Consider the following 6484-nt stretch of genomic DNA (forward strand, 5'->3'; position numbering starts at 1 on the left):
ATATAAATAATTATGTTGATCTTATAAAAGATTTGTTGAATTTCCTCAGTTTAAAATAAATATAATAACTATATTTATTTGTTGTCGAAATAATTTCCGTATCGTCGTTTGTTGTAAGTTGTAAAGGGTTGTCGTAAGTAGCTATATATTTGTAATCGTCTTTATAAGAGATTATTCGAATCCGATAACATGTTTTATAATAAAACGCGTTTTGCCTTTACACATTTTCTCGAAAAACGGGCAGAGTTTCCTCTGTTTTTGGACACCCCCGACAACACAAGTTGTCGTTATTTTATCAAAATTCAACCAAGATTCTATCATTAATATATATATTTTTCATAAAACCGCAAAGTATAAACTAAACACAATTATAAATCGGTTCGAGCTCGTTCACGTGTAATAATGAAAATTAGTTACGTAAATAATGATGTGTCCTAAATCTTTTACCGAACCGAAAAGTTGGCTGAGTTGACCGGTTGAGTTGACTGAGTCAACTCGCTGTGTTGACCAGGGTTGACCGAGTCAACCCGAGCCACGAAATTCTGAATCTGACCTGAACCGCACCCTAACTGACCGAGACCCGAACCAAACCATAACCCGAATGCTCGTTGACCAGTTACTGTTGACCCGAACTGTGTCGAATATGAAACCTGAACCTCTTGATCCGTACCAAGGATGACCTGAACCAAACACAAGCTGACACCCCCCATCGGAACATGGCCGGAAAAATATCACCGGAAACAAAGAAATAACGTCACCTCTCTTGTCGTTAAGTTGAAACAAAATAAAAATCAAATAACAGAGACGTTGAGTGGGGTTACCGTCAAATTTCAGCGGAGAACACTCCACTGCCGTCGCCGGCGAACTTCACTGATAAGATCGGTTTCTCCGATTATCTTCAACGTCTCATCTTTATCATCGCATCATACCGTCGGTCAGAAACAAAGACCGTCGGATAATTGAACCGACCGGCGGTCCGAGACTCCGACCGCCGGTTCTTTCTCTCTCTCTCGGTCTCTCTATGTGTAGCCGCCGCACCACCACCGGACTTGTGGTGGTGGTGCTCCGATCCGTCAGTTGAGAAAGAAGAAGGGGGGGTGGGTTGATGTTTGCCGTCCGGTTTCTCGGCGCCGGAGAAGAAGGGGAGCCGGGTGTGAGTGTCGACCGGTTAACCGGCGTCACTCCGGTCGCCGGAGCCGGAGAAGAGACGGAGGGGGAAAGGTAACTGGTTGTGGATGTCAATTTCGCCAGAGATTCAGTTGTGACCGCCGGAATTTCAGTCGGAGCTCACTCCGATGACCGGATTTGCGAGAGAGGTGAAGATGATGGGGGGTTTTATGTGTGTGTATGTCTGATATGTTGCAAAGAGATGATATGCGACAGTGGATTTTAGGATAGGGTTCTCAAATGAGGATGGTGTGAGGTTACTTCTTTATATACTAGGGTTCCTTTAGTGGGTTTTGGGCTTGGGCCCAAGGCCCACAAGCCCAATCCCATGTTTAGGTGGCCCGTAATTTCTACGAGACCCGTTATCAAAACCCGAGCTCTCAAAACGTCATAATTATAATTTTGGTATTAAAACACGTAAGATACGGTCGGTTGTCATTGTTTGCGCATTCGTTCGTTATTAACGGTAAAAATCGCGAAAAATTGCATCGTTCGTCGTTTCAATCCGTTTTTCGATCTGGTTTCGACTACGGTTATTAAAATTAAATTAGGGCGCTGAATATATCGTAAAATTTAATATTCGTAGAAAATCCGTATTTGTTGGCATTGACAGTATTTCGTATTGTTTTGTTTCGTTGTCGTTTAACGTTTAACTGGTTTCTCTGTAAACCACCGTTCGCGAACTGTAAAGTCGTATAGACGTTCCTACTCCAAAGGCCTAATTAAGTTAATCTACGTCTTAAACACTATTTATTATCATCCTAATGTTTGCTAATCGCGTAATTAGGAGCCGTAAATCACCGGTTGTCACATATATTTTATCTATATTTGTTTATTTCACTGTCTAGTTTTTTTGTTTGCTAGGATGCATTCATTCGTCTATTTTTATAAATAATAACAATGTTTATTTTTTAGATTGTTCAAAATTTTTATTCATGGTTGCTTGCATTCATGTATTTTTAGAATAATTATAATACTTATGTTTTAGATCTTTCAAATTTTCATCCATAGTTGTTAAAGATTAGTTTAAGTATTAATTATATTTTCAATTTTGCATTTTTTGTTTTTTGTTTTTTTTTTTGAACGTCCAACTTAAGCAACGCCAGGTACTTCGTACGCGGTACCCATTGGCCGAAAGGTAATGGCAGCCCAACCTGCACGCACGGAGCCCTTAGCCCACCAAGCCACCAGTTCCGGGGAAAACCCGACCCTTCACCCGCTCGAGGGCACGACAATGGAGAACTGGTAAAACCCGGAGGGATCAGGAATCGAACTCAAGACCAAAGGCCAATAGCTTCCCTCATTTCCCATGACCACTGAGCTATAAGCCCAGGGTCTTTTTTTTAGTTTTATTCGCTTTTTCAATATATGTCTTGAAATACAATAAATGTGCGGTTATTTTTGGTAAATGATATGCAATTATATCATAGTGTTTTTGCATTTCAATTATTGTCTTTTTAAAGTATTTAAATAGTTTCAATCACAGATTCTGTACTAAATGCTATTTATTGACATTTCAATTACATTTTTCATGATTTGTTTTTAGTATTGTTAATAATTGATTTTATTATTATCAGCATCATCATCATCGTTATTATTATTGTTGTTGTTGTTGTTGTTGTTATTATTATATAATGCATATTAAATTGTGATGACAGATTTTCTGCAAAAATGAATACAAAGAAGATGAATCCCAAATTCTTTAAGTTTATCGATGATCCAGAATCGTTCTACTTGGTATGTTACATTATTCTTTTTTATATTGGCTTTTATTTAACTTGATTATTCTTATAATATGTATAACCTAACACTTTAGTATGTTCTTAAATAGTTTGTTAACTATATGTAAACAAATAGATTTTCTAACTAATGATATGTTTTAGGTTTTAGACTTTCAAAGAATTTTTTTCAATCTTCTTATGTTATGTTTAGACGGATCCAAAAATATTTGAAATTTTATAAACCGGATTTTGTTGTTTCTACATGTTTAATGATTTATATTTAGTAAATGTTAAAAAATTATATCTTTTGACTATATTTAATGCATTGCCTAAATAATTACCATATTCAGTTATGTATATTTTTTAAAATTTGAAATACGTTTATTTATGGCGAATTTCTAAATTTCATACATTCTTTAGTTTGTAACTATCATCTATTAACTTCCTAATTTAACAACGTTATAAGTTAAAGTTATTTTTTTTATTGTCCAATATAAAAGATTTTATTATGGTGGTAATATAATTATGGAACGAATTAAGACCAGTCAAGTTAGTATTTTACTGACATTTTATTTTAAAGCATAGATGTTATATTATATGAAACTCATTTTTATTTAATATTTAGTTATTTATATTCTTGAAATTTTGAAATTGAAATCTGTTTATTAATGGCAGATATCTAAGTCAAATCAATTATTTTTTTAATTTGTAATTATCATTTGTTAACTTTTTAAAAGATTTTATTATTGTGGTAATATAATTATGGAGCAAATTAAGATCAATCAAGTTATTATTTTACTAACTTTTATTTTTGAAGCATACATGTTATACTAGGTTATCACCCGGGATTGCTTCCCGGGCTCAAGATAGTTATTTATATAATTATTATTTATGATTAATAATACTTAAAGTGATACAAAATTGTATGACACATTAATGTCTTGATTATAAGAAGAGTAATAAACTTTTTATGAACTTAATTATAGGATCATACATAAATCTTAATGCCTTAACAAATGAATTTTGAGATAAAAAAAGAAAAAAACCAATTAGTTGGTACCAACCGTTAAAATAATATGTTTATAGTTATGATTTTATATATTCATCTGGACTTTCGCATTCATCGACTACATATTGCCTCATCAACAGGACTATTTGGTCTAAGGTTTGTCGCATATAAAATTAAGGTCCTGTTTAGAGTTATCATCGTCAAAGCATTTATAGTAAAACAAAAAGTCAATAAAAGATTATGTTATGACAGTTATGTCATTAATACACTTTTTTTCAAAGGCACACTTTTATTCCACACCAACATATATACAAGGGATCCAGCAAGTTGCTACGCCTCCCGTCTTCAATAATCGATTTGCCACAGATAGCGGCAACAGGAACCAATGCCTGAGAAGAATGAGTTGCTCTAGCGATAACAAACTTAAACTTAAGGTTACTTTCAAGTCTTTCGAGAAACTTGAGGTATCTGGAGCTCTAACGGAGGTTCAACGATGAATGGTAATAAGCACCTAAAATCATCAGGGGTTTATATAGTAAATTACTAATCAAACATAAAACCATGAATCTGACAAGTAATGAAGGAGGTTAAAACAAAAATCATTAGAGTGTTGATCTAACACATAAATTTCAGTTTACTAATCACTAAAGATAATAATAAGGAAAATAGCAATTGTTGTGAACAGACTAAACATAAATCGAATTCAAAATTCGAAAGTGAAACCTTCTAAGCCTAAGTCCAACGCGACTGCCTTTACACTGGCAGACTCTGTGATTTCCTTTGGGGTGAGCCACCTATGAGTCTGTAATATAAAGATCAATTTGAACAAAACGTATCCAATCGTTACAAATGTAAAAACAATCATGTTCCCTAATGAAATTTGGTACTGTATAACACAAATATCAGCTATCAAAGCACCCTTTTCATATGTAAAAACCATTATGTTCAATGGTAAAATAAAAGTCTAAGCCTGATGAAACTGAACAGGCTTTCTGTTGAGCTCTTTTCTTTTCTTCTTCAGTTAAATCTACATAAAGGATGCTTAGGTGTGGCATATAAGATGCAAATTTAACACAAGAAATTGTAAGAAACATTGAATAGTTGAGATGAGGGTATCCAAAACTAATCAAATTGAGATGAAAGTATGACTTACGAGTCGGACATTTGTAACCAAAAGGAGTCCAGTAGTGTGCACTAGTCTCCATCACCTCACACGAGAAGTTGTAAAACCGAAACATTCAACATTGAACATTTAACATTATTTCCCACTTTATGACCAAGCTAATCGTCTTTATAAATCATAAACTCAACCAACATATACAATAACAAACATCTATCAAAAGCGTAATATCACTTAAACGAAAACTATAATAAAAATAAGAAATTAAGAAAAAGCGTTTTACCTTCATAAAGTAATATCAATATATTTCTAATTGAACATAGTTGATAATTACTAAGACCAATCACTGTTTTTATTGAACTTAATTAGCAAAAACTAACAACATCATCCTTCAATTCCCTATTTAATCCAAATTCAAATCCAAAGTACGCAAACTCACATTACAATAATAAGAATAACATCTAACAATAAGAATCCTAGCTAAAAAATAGAATAACATCCACCAATTCGAATCGGCTAACATCTACTTTCACCCAATAAAAACCGATTTTAAGAAAGAACCGACACTGATGATCAATTGGAAAAAAGCAAGTAATAACCAGACACAAACCTAATGCTCGACAAAGAACGTATGACTAAGGAGAATATCGCCCAACCATTCTTCAAAAGTTAACTCCTGCAATTCAAGCACAAAATAAACATAAGCATACCTAAATCCACAATTAATGTATACCACTGAAGCCATTGATTCAACAATAACTGCAAGAACTTTTGGGGCTTTCGTCCACCATACACAAACATGTGTCCATTGATCCCAAAAACCTAGCAAAATCACATTAATCCACTTCTCAACATCACCCATGTCCTTTTTTGTTTACCAACAACCTCTACATCCAAATAAATCTCACCTTCTTCCGGTTCCCCTTCCTCCTCACAATCTCCATCGTCACCACTTATATCCACTACAATCTTATCCTCCTTCACCCAACATTATTAATATTTGATTTAACATACAGAATTTAAAAAAAACATGAATTTAGGCATGCATGGAAGGTGTTCGAAAAAATGCCAGCCAAAGAAAACTCATCCAAACTCAATCTGTAAAGAAGAAAAAAAAAGGCTCTGACTATCCGCACACCGAGTTTGTATATCTGCACACTTACACTATGTTCTAGAGTTTACTAACAGAAGGAAAGGAGAGGAAACAGAAAGAAAGTAAAAATATTTTGTGTTCCAGAGTTTCATTTAAGGAAGGAAAAGAAAGGAAAATAAAACATGTCGTGTTCCCGAGTTTCATTTAAGGAAGGAAAAGAAAGGAAATGACAGGAAAACTAGGCTAAATTCTTTAATTTTTCTTTCCTTCTGATTTGGGAGGAAGCGGTGGGAAAGTCATCTTTTTTTTCCTTTCTCATCCTTTCCTTTCTCACTTTTGCTTTCTTTTCTTATCCCTCGTTAAGTTAACTCGGG

At 34.1% G+C, this 6484-nt stretch overlaps 1 long non-coding RNA gene across 1 annotated transcript; it reads right to left on the bottom strand.

Annotated features, from left to right (window-relative positions):
- Window positions 1–298: 298 nt before the first annotated feature.
- Window positions 299–1410, bottom strand: LOC110885432. The gene is made up of 2 exons (XR_002562175.2): window positions 822–1410; window positions 299–696 (listed from the first exon to the last, which is right to left on the bottom strand). It is a non-coding gene; the product is annotated as an uncharacterized LOC110885432 (long non-coding RNA).
- Between the last annotated feature and the right edge of the window lie 5074 nt (window positions 1411–6484).

This window comes from Helianthus annuus, chromosome 4 (assembly GCF_002127325.2).
Source record: "Helianthus annuus cultivar XRQ/B chromosome 4, HanXRQr2.0-SUNRISE, whole genome shotgun sequence".
In the NCBI taxonomy this organism is placed as follows: domain Eukaryota; kingdom Viridiplantae; phylum Streptophyta; class Magnoliopsida; order Asterales; family Asteraceae; genus Helianthus; species Helianthus annuus.